The following is an 18,594-nucleotide window of genomic DNA, read 5'->3' on the forward strand; positions in this document are numbered from 1 at the left end:
TAGCACTGTTTCCCCGGATGCATTTGAGGGAAAATAGTTAGTCAACGTTACGTGCCGATGTAAAATGCTGTTTTTATATATAAATATGAACTTTATCGAACAAAATCATGCATGCATTGTGTAACATGATGTCTTAGGTGTGTCATCTGATGAAGTTTGTAAAAGGTTAGTGCTGCATTTAGCTGTTTTTTGGTTATTTGTGATGCATGTGGTTGGTCGGAAAATGGCTATGTGGCTACTTTTACGATATACTCCTCTAACATAATCTATTGTTTTGCTTTTCCTGTAAAGCCTTTTTGAAATCGGACAACGTGGGTCGATTCAGGAGAGGTGTATCTATAAAACGATATGAGACAGTCCTATATTTGAAAAAAATATATATTAAATTTCGTTATGCTAATGTCGATAGGAGTTTTTCGCTGGATGTTCGTCCCATAAGCGTCAAGAGGTTTTAAGTGTGTGAGATGCCATTTTTTGGCATAACCAAAGAAACCTTTCCTTATGTTGGTTTCGACATCATTTACATTTTGAACAAAGATATATGATGGTTGAAATGTTGGTGTAAAATTCACCCATGAACTGTGTAGAATAGAGTCCAGCATATTACTGTCCGTGTATGTCTGTGTCCTCATGTTATACACAACTTGTGGTGTGCCATCACAGTGGTAAAAGGTGGGGTGTCCGAGCAGTCACTTCCTGAATTAACTCTGACGTTAACTCTGTTCAGAACAGATGCTGATGTTTTACTGTACTTTGCTTGATGTTCATGTTAACTATTGGTGAATAATAATGTAAAGAAAATCAGAGATTTGAGAAATGTAAATGACTGACATTTTTATTAAAGAACTTGCAAAGACGGAGACAGTTTTAGTTTCTCTATATTTCATATGTTAAGTGGTCATCTGTGATATAAGAAAATGTTAATGTATCGATACATTTTGGAAACACCCACACAATGTTCATGTGTAATGTTTGCTATACATGTACATCTTCACCCCATGTACCTCTCCCACCCACCCATTTCTGGGCATGTTGATGTACTCTGTGTAAAGGTATTGGTGTGTTCAATAAAGGGTCATCTTTGATCAAGGTAATGTTCAACCTCAGACCAGTTTCTAGTTTGGGAAATGTTGGATTGTAGAAACACTGTCACACCCACACTGTTGATGGCATATTTGGTAATGTTTGCTGACTGACCCTGTTCTTCTCACCCACGCACTGGCCTAGTCAAGGGGAAATTCCGACCCACGCTAAGCACCTGTAAATGGAAGGTAATTCCCTTTTTTATGTCCTTTCTCTGTATTCATTAACTTAAAGGAAAACAATACCTGAAACTGCTATTTGTTTCATTAGGCCATTGTTGACATAGACCCAAAATGTTTTGCTTATCAGCAATCAAGTTTAAGATGCACTATATATACAAAAGTATGTGGACATCCCTTAAACATTTGTGGATTTGACTATTTCAGCCACACCTTTGCTGACAGGTGTATAAAATCAAGAACACAGCCATGCAAACACTGGCATTAGAATGGCCTTACTGAAGAGCTCAGCGACTTTCAATGTGGCACTGTCATAGGATGCCACCTTTACAACAAGTCAGTTTGTAAAATGTCATGGTTCGGTCTAGGTCCATTAGTTCAATTGAATTTAACATTACGGCATACAATGATGTTCTAGACAAATTCTGTGCTTCCAACTTTGTGGCAACAGTTTGGGGAAGGCCCTTTCCTGTTTCAGCATGACAATGCCCCTGTGCACAAAGCGAGGTCCATACAGAAATTGTTTGTAGAGATCGGTGTGGAAGGACTTGACTGGCCTGCACAGAGCCCTGACCTCAACCCATTGAACACCTCGGGAATGAATTGGAACACCGACTGCGAGCCAAGCGTACTTCGCCCAACATCAGTGCCCAACTTGAATGGAAGCAAGTCCTCGCAGCAATGTTCCAACATCTAGTGGAAAGCCTTCCCAGAAGAGTGGGGGCTGTTATAGCAGCAAAGGGGGGAGCAACTCAATATTAATTCCCATGATTGTGGAATGAGATGTTAGACGAGCAGTTGTCCACGTACTTTTGGTCATGTAGTGTATGTAACTTTCAAAATACAAAAATTATCCCGTGTGAAGCAAAACGCAGGATCATATGATGCAAAATGCATCATACAGGGATGATTTCTGTATTTTGAAAGTTACGTATCTTGAATACTTGATTTAGAACGTCTCATGTCGTTGCCTGGAGTATTCAAGATTCAACATGTCATATCTTTAGCCAGTCTTGCGACATGACAGACCCATTTGGACATTCGAACAACAGTGTGCTAAAATTCTGTGTTCAGCTAAGCAGCTAGCTAGCCAAGCAGAGAGGTAGCTAGTTATTTTGATAGCCTGGCTTGCTGATATTTAGGCCAAGTCAAAAAGTGTACCCCGTTTCTGGTGCATGTATTTCAAGACACTCGTTGGTTAAAACAAGTGGCAACTTTGTTTCATCATTGAATTGTAAAGAGGCCCAGTTACCGTGGAAACATTCAACGGCATGTCTTGTGTTCTAGATCTAAATGCCCGTTTTTAGTCAGCTGTTGTACAACAAACATTATACAACTGGCTAGTTTTAACTTTTCATGTCAACTGTTATTTCTGAACTGGGCTTCATTACTTGATGTCTAAACTCTAGAAAATATATAGACTATTTTATATGACTATTTTTCTGTCATGACAGGAATTAATCGACATCAATGCTTGGCAAGCCTGTGTTTCTAGCCCAACCATTATCGAGTATTGGCGCAGAATCAGATCGTTAAGCACAGACTTTATCAAAGTACTTTTGACCATGTCTGTTCCATCATTGTTTCCCCTAGCTGGCCAAGAATAACGTTTTAGCTATCGAATAACAAATTAGACCTAGCCCAAAATATACACGTCTTGCGTGTATGAGACTGTAACATGACATTATATTGAATGATTGAATGTGTCCAATCTGTCTAATAACCTCCTTGTCCAATGATTAAACAAATCATTGGGGAGCCTGATTGCTGTCACTTTTTCCCCCAGCCCCAGCTAACACACCTGACTCCAATAATCAATGTATCATGGTCTTCAGTTAAGAATGCAATTAGTTTAATCAGGTGTGATTAGTTATAGGGCTGGGGGAAAGTGTGATACCAATCAGGAACCAGAGAACAGGAGTTGCCATCCCTGATCTATGTCTACATCTGAGCTCGAGACATTCCAGAATCAATTGCTCATGTTCACAATTTGCTTTCCCTTCTCCAGCCTCACCCTACTGGCCGACTTGAAGGTTCACGGGAAGTGTGAAAACCTACAGAATACTCAGAATTGTTGTTAAAAGTGGTGGGCCTACAACCAAACATGTAAAAAATTTAATTTTGTGTAGGCAACAAAAAACTTGTGTGAGAAACAATACTTGTGCATTCTTTATCTAGTACAGTTGAAGTCGGAAGTTTACATGCACCTAGGTTGGAGTCATTAAAACTCGTTTTTCAACCACTCCACAAATTTCTTGTTAACAAACTATAGTTTTGGCAAGTCGGTTAGGACATCTACTTTGCTTCTGTCCCTCTCCTCGCCCCTACCTGGGCTCGAACCAGGGACCCTCTGCACACATCGACAACAGCCACCCTTGAAGCATCGTTACCCATTGTGCCACAAAAGCAGCGGGCCTTGCAGAGCAAGGGAAACAACTACCTCAAGGTCTCAGAGCGAGTGACGTCACCGATTTAAACGCTATTAGTGTGCACCCCGCTAACTAGCTAGCCATTTCACATCGGTTATACATGACACAAGTCATTTTTCCAACAGTTGTTTACAGACAGAGTGAATTAAGTGAAATAACCTATCACAATTCCAGTTGGTCAGAAGTTTACATACACTAAGTTGACTGTGCCTTTAAACAGCTTGGAAAATTCCAGAAAATTATGTCATGGCTTTAGAAGCTTCTGATAGGCTAATTGACATCATTTGAGTCAATTGGAGGTGTGGATGTATTTCAAGGCCTACCTTCAAAGTCAGTGCCTCTTTGCTTGACATCATGGGACAATAGAAAGAAATCAGCCAAGACCTCAGAAAAAAGATTGTAGACCTCCACAAGTCTGGTTCATCCTTGGGAGCAATTTCCAAACGGCTGAAGGTACCACGTTCATCTGTACAAACAATAGTACGCAAGTATAAACACCATGGGACCACGCAGCCATCATACCGCTCAGGAACGAGACGCGTTCTGTCTCCTAGAGATGAACATACTTTGATGCGAAAAGTGCAAATCAATCCCAGAACAACAGCAAAGGACCTTGTGAAGATGCTGGAGGAAACGGGTACAAAGTATCTATATCCACAGTTAAACGAGTCCTATATCGACATATCCTGAAAGGCCGCTCAGCAAGGAAGAAGCCACTGCTCCAAAACCGCCATAAAGCCAGACTAAGGTTTCCAACTGCACATGGGGACAAAGATCGTACATTTTGGAGAAATGTCCTCTGGTCTGATGAAACAAAAATAGAACTGTTTGTCCATAATGACCATCTTTATGTTTGGAAGAAAAAGGGGGAGGCTTGCAAGCCGAAGATCACCATCCCGACCGTGAAGCACGGGGGTGGCAGTATCATGTTGTGGGGGTGCTTTGCTGCAGGAGGGACTGGTGCACTTCACAAAATAGATGGCATCATGAGGGAGGAAAATGATGTGGATATATTGAAGCAACATCTGAAGACATCAGTCAGGAAGTTAAAGCTTGGTCGCAAATGGGTCTTCCAAATATTCACTGACCCCAAGCATACTTCCAAAGTTGTGGCAAAATGGCTTAAGGACAACAAAGTCAAGGTATTGGAGTGGCCATCACAAAGCCCTGACCTCAATCCTATAGAACATTTGTGGGCAAAACTGAAGAAGCGTGTGCGAGCAAGGAGGCCTACAAACCTGACTCATTTACCCCAAACATTTACTCATTTACCCCAAACAGCAAGCAATGCTGGTGTAGAAGCACGGTGGCTAGGAAAAACTCCCTAGAAAGGCCAGAACCTAGGAAGAAACCTAGAGAGGAACCAGGCTATGAAGGGGGGCCAGTCCTCTTCTGGCTTGGCCGGGTGGAGATTATAACAGAACATGGCCAAGATGTTCAAATGTTCATAGATGACCAGCAGGGTAAAATAATAATAATCACAGTGGTTGTTGAGGGTGCAACAGGTCAGCATCTCAGGAGTAAATTACAGTTGGCTTTTCATTGCCGATCATTCAGAGTATTTCTACTGCTCCTGCTGTCTCTAGAGAGTTGAAAACAGCAGGTCTGGGACAGGTAGCACGTCCGGTGAACAGGTCAGGGTTCCATAGCCGCAGGCAGAACAGTTAAAACTGGAGCAGCAGTATGGCCAGGTGGACTGGGGACAGCAAGGAGTCATCAAGCCAGGTTGTCCTGAGGCATGGTCCTAGGGCTCAGGTCCTCCGAAAGAGAGAATTAGAGAGAGCATACTTAAATTCACACAGGACACCGAATAAGACAGGAGAAATACTTCAGATATAACAGACTGACCCTAGCCCCCTGACACATAAACTATTGCAGCATAAATACTGGAGGCTGAGACAGGAGGGATCAGGAGACACCGTGGCCCCATCCGACGATACCCCCGGACAGGTACAAACAGGCAGGATATAACCCCATCCACTTTGCCAAAGCACAGCCCCCACACCAATAGAGGGATATCTTAAATCACCAACTTATCATTCTGAGACGAAGCCGTGTATAGCCCACAAAGATCTCCGCCACGGCACAACCCAAGGGGGGCACTAACCCGGACAGGAAGATCACGTCAGTGACTCAACCCACTCAAGTGACGCACCCCTCCTAGGGAAGGCATGGAAGAGCACCAGTAAGCCAGTGACTCAGATCCTGTAATATGGTTAGAGACAGAGAATCCCAGTGGAGAGAGGGGAACTGGCCAGGCAGAGACAGCAAGGGCGGTTCGTTGCTCTAGTGCCTTTCCGTTCACCTTCACGCTCCTGGGCCAGACTACACTCAATCATAGGACCTACTGAAGAGATGAATCTTCAATAAAAACTTAAAGGTTGAGACCGAGGTTGAGACCGAGTCTACGTCACATGGGTAGACCATTCCATAAAAATGTAGCTCTATCGGAGAAAGCCCCGCCTCCAGCTGTTTGCTTAGAAATTCTAGGGACAGTAAGGAGGCCTGCGTCTTGTGACCATAGCGTACGTGTAGGTATGTATGGCAGGACCAAATCGGAAAGATGGGTAGGAGCAAGCCCATCTAATGCTTTGTAGGTTAGCAGTAAAACCTTGAAATCAGCCCTTGCCTTAACAGGAAGCCAGTGTAGAGAGTCTAGTACTGGAGTAATATGATCAAATATTTTGGTTCTTGTCAAGATTCTTGCAGTGCTAAACACGGCTAACTTAAGTTTATTTAGTGCTTTATCCTGGTAGCTGGAAAGTAGAGCATTGCAGTAGTCTAACCTAGAATTAACAAAAGCATGGATACATTTTTCAGCATTGTTTTTGGACAGAAAGTTTCTGATTTTTGCAATGTTACGTAAATGGAAAAGCTGTCCTTGAAACAGTCTTTATGTTTGTCAAAAGAGAGATCAGGGTCCAGAGTAATGCCGAGGTCCTTCACAGTTTTATTTGAGACGACTGTACAACCATCAAGATTAATTGTCAGATTCAACAGAAGATCTCTTTGTTTCTTGGGACCTAGAACAAGCATCTCTGTTTTGTCCGAGTTTAAAAGTAGAACATTTGCAGCCATCCACTTCCTTATGTCTGAAACACAGGCTTCCAGGTAGGGCAATTTTGGGGCTTCATCATGTTTCATCAAAATGTACAGCTGTGTGTCATCCGCATAGCAGTGAAAGTTAACATTATGTTTCCGAATGACATCACCAAGAGGTAAAATATATAGTGAAAACAATAGTGGTCCTAAAACGGAACCTTGAGGAACACCGAAATGTGCAGTTGATTTGTCAAAGGACAAACCATACACAGAGACAAACTGATATCTTTCTGACAGATAAGATCTAAACCAGGCCAGAACTTGTCCGTGTAGACCAATTTGGGTTTCCAATCTCTCCAAAAGATTTTGGTAATGGATGGTATCAAAAGCAGCACTAAGATCTAGGAGCATGAGGACAGATGCAGAGCCTCGGTCTGACGCCATTAAAAGGTAATTTACCACCTTCACAAATGCAGTATCAGTGCTATGATGGGGTCTAAAACCAGACTGAAGCATTTCGTATACATTGGTTGTCTTCAGGAAGGCAGTGAGTTCCTGCGCAACAGCTTTTTCAAAACATTTTGAGAGGAATGGGAGATTCGATACAGGCCCATAGTTTTTTTATATTTTCTGGGTCAAGGTTTGGCTTTTTCAAGAGAGACTTTATTACTGCCACTTTTAGGGAGTTTGGTACACATCCGGTGGATAGAGAGCCGTTTATTATGTTCAACATAGGAAGGCCAAGCACAGGAAGCAGCTCTTTTAGTAGTTTAGTTGGAATAGGGTCCAGCTTGAAGGTTTAGCCTCTCTAGGATAGGGGGCAGTATTTTCACATCCGGATAAAAAACATACCCGATTTAATCTGGTTATTACTACTGCCCAGAAACTAGAATATGCATATAATTGTTTGATTTGGATAGAAAACAAAACACCCTAAAGTTTCTAAAACTGTTTGAATGGTGTCTGTGAGTATAACAGAACTCATATGGCAGGCAAAAACCTGAGAACATTCTGTACAGGAAGTGCCCTCTCTGACCATTTCTTGGCCTTCTACACTCTCTTTATTGAAACTGAGGATCTCTGCTGTAACGTGACACTTCCTACGGCTCCCATAGGCTGTCAGAAGGCGCCAGAACATTGACTGATGACTTTGCAGCCCATGGCTGAAAAACAGTAGTGCATTTGGTAAGTGGTCGATCTGAGAACAATGAGACGGGGGCGCGCGTGCACATGAAGAGTCCATTTTAGATTTTGAGTCTTTGAACGAAAACAGGGTTTCCCGGTCGGAATATTATTGCTTTTTTACGAGACAAATCGCATAAAAATTGATTTTAAACAGCGTTTGACATGCTTCGAAGTACGGTAATGGAATATTTAGAATTTTTTTTTGTCACGATACGCGTCCGCGCGTCATCGTTCGGATAGTGTCTTGAACGCAAGAACAAAACAGAGGATATTTGAACATTTTTTTGAACCAAAACAACATTTGTGGATGAAGTAGAAGTCCTGGGAGTGCATTCTGACGAAGAACAACAAAGGTAATCCAACAGCTCCTTCGGGAAGGGAGAGGGTGTCCGCCCTCATCTCGTGCCTCTCGGGGAGAGCTCTTGAGTGGGCAAACGCCGTGTGGGGAGAAGGAGACGCGGCGTTGGACCACTTCGAGGAGTTCACCTGCGCTTCCGGGCCGTCTTCGACCATCCGCCCGAAGGTAGATCGGCAGGGGAACGGCTCTTCCACTTGAGGCAGGGGACGAGGAGCGCCCAGGAGTTCGCCCTGGAATTTCGGGACCTTGGCTGCTGGAGCTGGATGGAACGACAGGGCCCTGATTGACCACTACAGATGCAGTCTGCGCGAGGACGTCTGGCGCGAGTTGGCCTGCAGGAATGCCACCATCACCTTCGACCAACTGGTGGATTTGTCCATTTGGTTGGATAACCTGCTGGTCACCCGTGGACTTCCAGAGAGGGCTCTGTCGGTTCCATCTTCCAGCACCCCCGCTGGGAGGGGCTGCACTTAGGGAGGCTGGAGGAGGCACCTTCACATGCACCATCTGTGGCCGCAGAGGACACACTGCCGGTCGGTGCCGGGTTGGTGCCTCTGGGAGTCGAGGCAGCAGGCAGGGCTCTCTGGCGTCATAGCAGATGAGTCTGCACTACTCTCATCCAGAGTCCTCTGTTGTCCACCTGTTTGTCCATGTTCTTTTCCCTGAGTTTTCCCCGCATTCCCAGCATAAGGCGCTCGTCGATTCAGGCGCGGCTGGGAATTTTATCGACTGAGTGTTCGCCCTTAGTTTTGGGATCCCCATTATTCCTGTAGTTAGACCTTTCCAGGTACACGCTCTGGATAGTCGACCATTTAGGTCCGGGCTAATAAGGGAAGTCACCATCTCCTTGGCCATGGTGACGCAGGGGATCACGAGGAGAGAATCAGTCTCTTTCTCATTGACTCTTCTGCATTTCCCGTGGTACTAGGCCTTCCCTGGTTGGCTCGTCATGACCCCACCATTTCATGGCAACAGAGGGCTCTCACTGGGTGGTCGCGAGAGTGCTCGGGGAGGTGTGTAGGGGTTTCTGTTGGTGCTACCACGGTGGAAAGTCCAGATCAGGTCTCCACCGTGCGCATTCCCCCAGAATATGCCGATTTGGCTCTCACCTTCTCCAAAAGGAAGGCGACTCAATTACCACCCCATCGGCGGGGGGATTGTGCGATAAATCTCCTGGTGGACGCATCACTTCCCAGGAGTCACCTGTATCCCCTGTCGCAAGCGGAGACGGAGGCTATGGAGACATATGTCTCTGAATCCCTGCGTCAGAGGTACATTCGGTCCCCCACTTCACCCGCCTCCTCAAGTTTATTTTTTGTGAAGGAGGGAGGGAGGTCTGTGCCCGTGCATTGACTATCAAGGTCTCAATCAAATAACGTTGAGGTACAGTTACCCGCTACCTCTCATCGCCACGGCGATTGAGTCAATGCACGGGGCGTGCTTCTTCACTAAACTGGATCCCAGGAGCGCTTACAACCTGGTGCGTATCCTGGAGGGGGACGAGTGGAAAAGGGCGTTCAGTACCACCTCAGGGCATTATGAGTACCTCGTCATGCCGTACGGGTTGATGAATGCTCCATCAGTCTTCCAATCCTTTGTAGACGAGATATTCAGGGACCTGCACGGGCAGGGTGTAGTGGTGTATATCGATGACATTCTGATATACTCCGCTACACGCGCCAAGCATGTGTCCGTGGTGCGCAGGGTACTTGGATGACTGTTGGAGCATGACCTGTACGTCAAGGCTGAGAAATGACTGTTCTTTCAGCAGGTCGTCTCCTTCCTAGGGTATTGCATTTCCACATCAGGGGTGGAGATGGAGAGTGACCGCATTTCAGCCGTCAGTAATTTGCCGACTCCCACCACGGTAAAGGAGGTGCAGCGGTTTTTAGAGTTTACCATTTACTACCGGAGATTTATCCGGGGTCTGGCCAGGTGGCTGCTCCCATTACCTCACTACTGAAGGGTGGTCCTGTACGTTTGCAGTGGTCGGCTGAGGCGGACAGGGCTTTTGGGCACCTAAGGGCTCTGTTTACCTCGGCTCCCGTGCTGGCCCATCCGGATCCCTCTTTGGCGTTCATTGTGGAGGTGGACGCGTCCGAGGCTGGGATAGGAGTTGTGCTCTCTCAGCGCGTGGGCACGCCACCGAAGCTCCGCCCCTGTGCTTTCTTCTCGAAGAAGCTCAGCCCTGCGGAGCGGAACTATGATGTAGGGGACTGGGAGCTGTTGGCTGTGGTTAAAGCCTTGAAGGCGTGGCGACATTGGCTTGAGGGGGCTAAACACCCTTTCCTCATCTGGACTGACCACCGCAACCTGGAGTACATCCGGGCAGCGAGGAGACTGAATCCTCATCAGGCAAGGTGGGCCATGTTCTTTACCCGTTTAGTGTTTACCCTGTCCTACAAACCAGGTTCCCAAAATGAAGGCAGACGCACTGTCCCGGCTGTATGACACAGAGGAGCGGCCCATGGATCAGACTCCCATACTCCCGGCCTCCTGCCTGGTAGCACCAGTCGTGTGTGAGCTGGACGCGGACATTGAGCAGGCGTTGCGTACAGAGCCCGCTCCACTCCAGTGTCCCGTCAGGCGTCTGTACGTTCCGTCTGCTCTCCGTGACCAGTTGATCTATTGGGCCCACACATCACCCTCCTCTGGTCGGTGATGTGTCTGAGTGGGAAGTACTGGTGGCCTACCTTGGCAAGGGACGTGAGGGTTTATGTTTCCTCCTGCTCAGTATGCGCCCAGGGTAAGGCTCCAAGACAACTGCCCAGAGGTAAGCTACAGTGAGGGAAAAAAGTATTTGATCCCCTGCTGATTTTGTACGTTTGCCCACTGACAAAGAAATGATCAGTCTATAATTTTAATGGTAGGTTTATTTGAACAGTGAGAAACAGAATAACAACGAAAAAATCCAGAAAAATGCATGTAAAAAATGTTATAAATTGATTTGCATTTTAATGAGGGAAATAAGTATTTGACCCCTCTGCAAAACATGACTTAGTACTTGGTGGCAAAACCCTTGTTGGCAATCACAGAGGTCAGACCCGTCATTATCTGATCCTCCTAAGATAAGGCATGACAAATAATGACCTTGTTGTACATTTATGCATTATATTATCCAATAATATAATCAATGGTTTAATAATTGAAATTACTATTATTCCCAGATCCCAGACTGTAGCATTAAGCTGCTGTCCTGTAGCTACTGTAGGTCTACCCATCAACTCAAGATGGAACTTTGTATAATTTTATATTGTTAATATATATCGTTAATATACTGCAAAATTCACCTAAGCTCCATAGACCTGTCTTCCCTGACTGTCTGACCCTACACCTGTCACCATCTGATCCTGCTAAGACATGATGTTCATAGTGTTGTGTATTGACAGTGCACCATGACTGTGAAGCCTGTAGAGCTGTTTATTACTGTGTCAGTGTTAAAAGTGGGGAATTAGATAGGGAAACTGACAAATCAATAACATTACATTGCTATACTGACTCTAATAAAAACTCACATTGCACCAACATTTTTTCACAATTATCGGTCTTCAATTATTTGGCCGCTGGTTTCAGCGTTTGATTCGGGCCTAATGTGAATGATTCAAAAATAATACTTACTTTTGGCCAGCTCTCTCTCTCTAATTGTAGATCTAGCTAGCTTATTCATTTACCTCAGTCAAGAGGGGATGAAACATTAGTGTAACTAACATGTAACGTTGGCTATCAGCTCAGCACTGGGAACAAGCCGTTTCGTTTTTTTTTCTCTTGTTAAATAGCAGTTACCTTACCAGCTACATCAGTCAACTAAAGATTAGCCAGTTTCTGCTCTGCTTGCTTTTACAACTGGGAGAAAGAGTGCAATACAAACACTGACAGCAGCTGCCTCTGTTCAACTCTTCTGTGCTGGACCAGCCAGCCTTTCGGAAGCTTTGCCTTCACTCAGCCTGTCCGCCCGCTCTTTGGTGTGTGCACAGTCCTAAATCCAGCTGTCTGAAACCTCCAAACAGCCTACCCGACCGCTCTAAGGCGTCTGCCTGGTCCTAAAGTACACCAATGCTGTATTTGGTATCACAGTGCAATGATAAAACTGGGGGAGAGAAAAATGCAATTTCAGAATGTGGGGGGTCATGACCACTCCGTCCCCAGCGAAAGTTGCGCCCCTTCTGAAAGCACTGAATGGTCTGAGCCAGTATCTGTGCGTTAGAGACCTCATGAATCTTCTTGTGTTACTACCTTATTCATAGGCAGCGTACACAGTAGGATGGGTTGATCAGTTGATTAACAGGTGTAGAACTGCAGAACGATAAATGATCAACTTTCCTCTAATGTTAATGCTCACCAACGTTTAATAGAGTTATGTAGCCTATAGTTTATCATTATAGTTATTGGCTTGGTGGATGACCTCTAACACAACACAATACCATTATTATCACAAATGAAGTAGCCTAGTATATCTAGCTAATGTTAGTGAACTTGAATTAAATAAATATAAAAGTACTTGTTTACTTGTAATTAGCACCCCCCCTAAGAAAAATGTCTAATTTCTGACACAAAAAAACAACGTTTGGAAAGAAATTGGTATGTGGATGATGGTCATGCTTAGGCGAATAAACTATGACGGTAAATAAAGGGCTACAGTTTACTCTAGTTATTTCATGAAATGTTTTTAGAAAATGGACGTTTTTTAAAAGTACCAGGGTAACTGCCCAGTGAAGATAATTTAGTGACATCTTGTGGTCTTAATGGGAATTACAGCGGGGAGAGGCATTTAATCCAAGGTTCTAGTTACACCCTTGTACCCTACTCTTTCAAATCATTTACTCTGGCAAGTTTTCCACCTGCATGCTGCAGTAGGAAAGTAAAGCGAAAGTTGAATCCATTATTTCCGTTTGGCTGTGCCCATAGCAATGTTCGAAAATGGGGTGGATAGGAGTCAGAGAAGGACAAAAGATTTAGTTATTAAGGATGTGTGAGATAGCTAATGTACTAAAGCTATCTCAACATTGCTTACGTTCATTTTGAACCCCACATTTTTAGCAAAAAATAAATAAAACATTTTATTTGTTGCCTGTATATGTTATTTTGGCATTAATATGTGTCACATTATCTGTTTGCAAACAATGTAAAAAAAATTGAGTTAACTTGTTATGGATAGGGGAGAGTATTTTCACGGCCGGATAAAAAACGTACCCAATTTAATCTGATTACTACTCCTGCCCAGAAACTAGAATATGCATATAATTATTAGCTTTGGATAGAAAACACTCCAAAGTTTCTAAAACTGTTTGAATGGTGTCTGTGAGTATAACAGAACTCATCTGGCAGGCCAAAACCTGAGAAGATTCCAAACAGGAAGCGCCCTCTCTGACTATTTCTTGGCCTTCTTGATCATCTCTATCCAAAACAGGGGATCTCTGGCATAACGGGACATTTTCTAACGCTCCCATAGGCTCTCAGAAGGCGGCAGAACGGTGAATGATGACTTTGCAGGCCATGGCTGAAAAACAGTAGCGCATTTGGATAGTGGTCGATCTGAGAACAATGAGACTGGGGATGCGTGCATGAGCCGACACCATGTTTTTATTTTTTCGTCTTTGAACAAAAACAGGGTTTCCCGGTCGGAATATTATTGCTTTTTTACGAGAAAAATTGCATAAAAATTGATTTTAAACAGCGTTTGACATGCTTCGAAGTACGGTAATGGAATATTTTTACTTTTTTTGTCACGAAACGCGCCGGGCGCGTCACCCTTCTTTACCCTTCGGATAGTGTCTTGAACGCACGAACAAAACGCCGCTATTTGGATATAACTATGGATTATTTGGAACCAAACCAACATTTGTTATTGAAGTAGAAGTCCTGGGAGTGCATTCTGACGAAGAACAGCAAAGGTAATCCAATTTTTCTTATAGTAAATCTGAGTTTGGTTAGTACCAAACTCGGTGGGTGTCAAAATAGCTAGCCATGATGGCCGGGCTATCTACTCAGAATATTGCAAAATGTGCTTTCACCAAAAAGCTATTTTAAAATCGGACACCGCGATTGCATAAAGGAGTTCTGTATCTATAATTCTTAAAATAATTTGTTTTTTGTGAACGTTTATCGTGAGTAATTTAGTAAATTCACCGGAAGTGTTCGGTGGGAATGCTAGTTCTGAACGTCACATGCTAATGTAAAAATCTGTTTTTTGATATAAATATGAACTTGATTGAACAAAACATGCATGTATTGTATTACATAATGTCCTAGGAGTGTCATCTGATGAAGATCATCAAAGGTTAGTGCTGCATTTAGCTGTGGTTTTGGTTTTTGTGACATTATATGCTAGCTTGAAAAATGGGTGTCTGATTATTTCTGGCTGGGTACTCTGCTGACATAATCTAATGTTTTGCTTTCGCTGTAAAGCCTTTTTGAAATCGGACAGTGTGGTTAGATAAAGGAGAGTCTTGTCTTTAAAATGGTGTAAAATAGTCATATGTTTGAAAAATTGAAGTTTTTGGATTTTTGAGGAATTTGTAATTCGCGCCACGCCTATCATTGGATATTGGAGCAGGTGTTCCGCTAGCGGAACGTCTAGATGTAAGAGGTGTTAATAAATCTTCCATACAAACATTCACTATTTTTTGTTTTCTTGAGTAAGACAGCTCCAAAATGTAGGTGTTTCAACCTAGCTAAATACTTTTTGTAGTGTTGGGGCAGCCTGCGGAAAATACGGAGCGTAGAGGTTGGTAATGTTCTCTAGTTGCACCGTGATTGGCTCAGTGTTCTGTCAAACATAGTGTCCCTATGTCACTGCCAAATCTAAGGGCAGAAAATTCATGCCCCTTGGGTGCTGCCATAGCTACATTAGAAGTGCCCATCCAAGAAGGCTCAAGGTCATTGGCCACAGATAAAATGACGTCAAATCACGTTATATCTACCGTAGCTTTGATTGGACTGTTCATGTCAAAATCATACTTTCAAAATCTTAGCTATCAAGCTAGACAAGCAGTCATTATCATGCATCATGTTGGCAATCTACTAGCAAATCCTTTTCAATCATTGTCAAATGAAGAGAAATTATAAATAAAACGTATCAGTGCTCATCAGCCATTAGACATAAACATTACACTACAAGTTGTAAATCGCAAATTCAACAATGAGGGGTTTGGAAGGAATTAGTGGCTATCTGCAAGCATTGCAAATCAATCACTAGCCTGCTATTCAGTGGAGTGGGTGTGGGTGTGTGGTTCCAATTCTCGATTTAAGGGTCTCTTTTCCAAGCTTAAAATGATAAACATTCAACATTGGCCATGCTGTCAATCCAGCATGATTTCAGCCTGGTATAAAACAACTGTTAACTCAGAACTTGGAAATCTGACTTCAGTCAGTTCAAGACAACTGGGAACTCAGGAAATGATCCAACTCGGAATTGTAAGTCGGGAACTCGGGCCTCTTTCTAGAGCTACGACACTGACGTTATCATGATTCGACCTTGTTTATTTTTGAGATCCCAGTTGTCTTGAAAGCACCATAAATCAAGAGAATTCCAGACTTTGATAACAAAGTTTGTTGACAAAATGTGCTCATGAAGGACCGCCATACCACCTTCCTGTTAAACTGAGCACAGCACAACAAGGTGAGTCCAAAAGTGTCTTGTACGCTGCTGCATAAATTATGTAATATGGCAGGGAGATATGTATACTGTAGCTAAGAAAGTAATACTAAGCGTATGTTGTGTATAAAGCTGTTAGTAGCTCACGTGCCTCACCCTAATAATTTGGGTTATTTTCCCCTCTTAATTTTGCCTACTGTTCTGACTTGGTGGTGCACATGTAACCTGTTTTAGAGAAATGTAATAATTGAATATTGTAAGAGCTTCCATTGTCTGCTTATACAGTGGCTTGCAAAGTATTCACCCCCTTGACATTTTTCCTAATTTGTTGCCTTACAACCTGCAATTAAAAGTAGATTTTTGTGAGGTTTGTATCATTTGATTTACCACTTTGAAGATGCAAAATATTTTTAATTGTGAAACAAACACGAAATAAGACAAAAAAACAGAACTTGAGCGCGCATAACTATTCACCACCAAAGTTAATACTTTGTAGAGCCACCTTTTGCAACAATTACAGCTGCAAGTCTCTTGGGGTACGTCTCTACAAGCTTGGCACATCTAGCCACTAGGATTTTTTTCCCATTCTTCAAGGCATAACTGCTCCAGCTCCTTCAAATTGGATGGGTTCCGCTGGTGTACAGCAATCTTTAAGTCATACCACAGATTCTCAATTGGATTGCTTAGGGTCATTGTTCTGCTGGAAGGTGAACCTCCGGCCCAGTCTCAAATCTCTGGAAGACTGAAACAGGTTTCCCTCAAGAATTTCCCTGTGTTTAGCGCCATCCTTCAATTCTGACTAGTTTCCTAGTCCCTGCTGACGAAAAACATCCCACAGCATAACGCCGTGGGATGTGGGGATGGTGTTCTCAGGTGATGAGAGGTGTTGGGTTTACGCCTAAAAGCTCAATTTTAGTATCATCTGACCAGAGTACCCTCTTCCATATGTTTGGGGAGTCTCCCACACATATTTTGGCAAACACTAAACATGTTTGCTTGTTTTTTCCTTTAAGCAATGGCTTTTTCTGGCCACTCTTCCTTAAAGCCCAGCTCTGTGGAGTGTATGGCTTAAAGTGGTCCTACTCCAGTCACTGCTGTGGAGCTTTGCAGCTCCTTCAGGGTTTTGGTCTCTTTGTTGCCTCAAATTAATGCCCTACTTGCCTGATCTGAGTTTTGGTGGGCAGGTTTGTTGTGGTGCCATATTCTTTCAATTTTTTAATAATGGAGTTTTTTTCTTCCGTTATTTAACTAGGCAAGTCAGTTAAGAACAAATTCTTATTTTCAATGACAGCCTAGGAACAGTGGGTTAACTGCCTTGTTCAGGGGCAGAACAACAGAACAACCTTGTCAGCTCGGGGATTCGAACTTGAAACCTTACGGTTACTAGTCCAACACTAGGCTACCCTGCCGCCCCACAATTTAATTTAATTTGATTCAATTTAATGGTGCTCCGTGGGATGTTCAAAGTTTCAATGTTAAAATATTTTTTTATAATCCAACCCTTATCTGTACTTCTCCACAACTCTGTCCCTGACCTGTTTGAAGAGCTCCTTGGTCTTCATGGTGCCGCTTGCTTGGTGGTGCCCCTTGCTTAGTGGTGTTGCTAAATCTGGGGCATTTCAGAACAGGTGTGTGTGTATATATACTGAGATCATGTGACACTTAGATTGCACACATGTGGACTTTATTTAACTAATTATGTGACTTCTGAATGTAATTGGTGGCACCAGATCTTATTTTTTCATTTCACTTCAACAATTTGGACTATTTTGTGAATGTCCATTACTTGAAATCCAAATAAAAATCAATTTAAATTACAGGTTATAATGCAACAAAATATGAAAAACGCCAAGGGGATGAATACTTTTGCAAGGAACTGTATGCCCCCTTTATTTATCCTACGGTTCTGACTTGGTGTACATGGAGAACACTGTAAGAACGGCCTATGTTCTGAGTTCTATTGCTGTACATTTCCAAAGTGCTGAACAAATAGTTATAATGACTACATCCATCATAGCTCGTGTATACATGTCTTTATCGAAATTATGGATTGCCTCTTATCTGCTTGTCGTCCCCTTATGCCATAGCTTGAACATCTCAATTGTCAATAGAAACCACATTTGTTTAAGCAAGTCAGCCATATCAGCTATGTTTTTTTTAAATGCAGTAAATGAGGCTGAATGAACTGTTTCGCTGCCAGACAAGGCTCCGCTGATAGCCAGGTGTAGCGATGGTAAGGTGTTGGGACTCTGTTGTTGAGACAGCTTTATGTAGGCCCTAACAGTTTGTGGGCACCGTTTGTCATCATTATAGTGCAAAAATGTATTGTTTAGTGTTGTGTTGTCTAGTGGCTTTGCTGGCATTCATCCCCCCCAAAAATGTAGTTTGCCCCACCAAGATTTACATGCCAAAATTACCACTGCTTACGTTAGCTACTTTTCTGGCTGACAATGTTAATCTTTTTTATTACAATATAAAAATGAGATCTAGCCGGTGTAGAATGTTTGAGAATGTTTAAAATGGAATTGAGTTGTAATCAATCTTGTCCATCATTGTAATTGCATTGGCATCCACAGTCTCAAATCTGTTGGGTTGTCACTAGTTACCACAGCCACAAAGTCTCAGAGCAGATGTTGACCAACCTATGAGAGAGGGGTTTCTGGGAAATTGAGTTCTATCTAGAATATATAGTGTATTCTAGCAAGAGGGGTCTACAAACACACC

The sequence above is a fragment of the Salmo trutta genome, chromosome 7 (genome assembly GCF_901001165.1).
Source record: "Salmo trutta chromosome 7, fSalTru1.1, whole genome shotgun sequence".
NCBI lineage: Eukaryota > Metazoa > Chordata > Actinopteri > Salmoniformes > Salmonidae > Salmo > Salmo trutta.